The following is a 1,086-nucleotide window of genomic DNA, read 5'->3' on the forward strand; positions in this document are numbered from 1 at the left end:
GAGTACTGTTGGATACAAAGTAGTTAACAAAACAAATAAATCCAAATTTATTTTCCATATACCACCACTCAGGTGTTGGGACATTATTTACATTTTTCCTCACTGTCTATAATCAACAAACTGGTAACAACTTAAGTGTTAATAGTGAATTGTTCTAATCTATCAAGTTTCCTTTAAGGATTTAAATTCACACACAGATGATTATTAATATCAGCAGACATGGAAGCTTATTAAGGTAAAGTTTTATTGAGCCAAAATATGGTTCATGGAATACAGTCAAGTAAAAGTTCAGAATGAGAACCATGTGACATTCAAGTGCAACAGCGACAGTTCATCACTTTATTTCTCGGACTTGCTGGTCATCAGCTCCTTGGCCACATTGATTTTCGCTGCCAAGTACGGAGTTCCACCTGTAGGACGACAAACACGTTTGTTTTAGCAGCAGCAGTTCTTTAGTCATTTTACAAACTACAGACCCAACAAATCCATTCAGGGTCGGGAGACACTGGGAGGGCGTCGCCAGATACCTTCAAGAAACTAAGAATATTTTTCAAACATTTTGAGCCCATTTTTACACATTTTCTGCAACTACACCATACTTCCCGTATTTTAACCTGCTTTCATCACTTTTTGTCATATTTTTGATCCTTTTAGTGCACTTTTCTATCACATTTCAATGACTTTTCTGCAGATTTTTGCCACTTACAAGACATTTTCAGCACTTTCAAACCCTTTCCACCACTTTTCCTACCTAATGTCACATATGTTGACACATTATTGTCACTTTGAACCTCTTTACACCGTACTTCATGTTTTTTTTTCTTGCCAATTTAACCACATTCATGATTTATCATGCCCATTATCTGCCAGTTTAAACCAATTCTTCCAACCTTTTTTCTCCTACTTTTAAGCCAATAGACCTTTTTCACAATGAAGTGTATGCGGACTTCCGGTAAAATGTCAACACAGCAGAAAGCCGGGCAATTTAAAATGGATCAGAGAGTTTACACAACTTCCCTCACGGATTTGCCTATCCTATGTAAATATTTAGCTGAACAACTCTACCTGTCTTCATTGGAGTCACAG

The sequence above is a fragment of the Gouania willdenowi genome, chromosome 14, assembly GCF_900634775.1.
Source record: "Gouania willdenowi chromosome 14, fGouWil2.1, whole genome shotgun sequence".
Lineage (NCBI taxonomy): Eukaryota > Metazoa > Chordata > Actinopteri > Blenniiformes > Gobiesocidae > Gouania > Gouania willdenowi.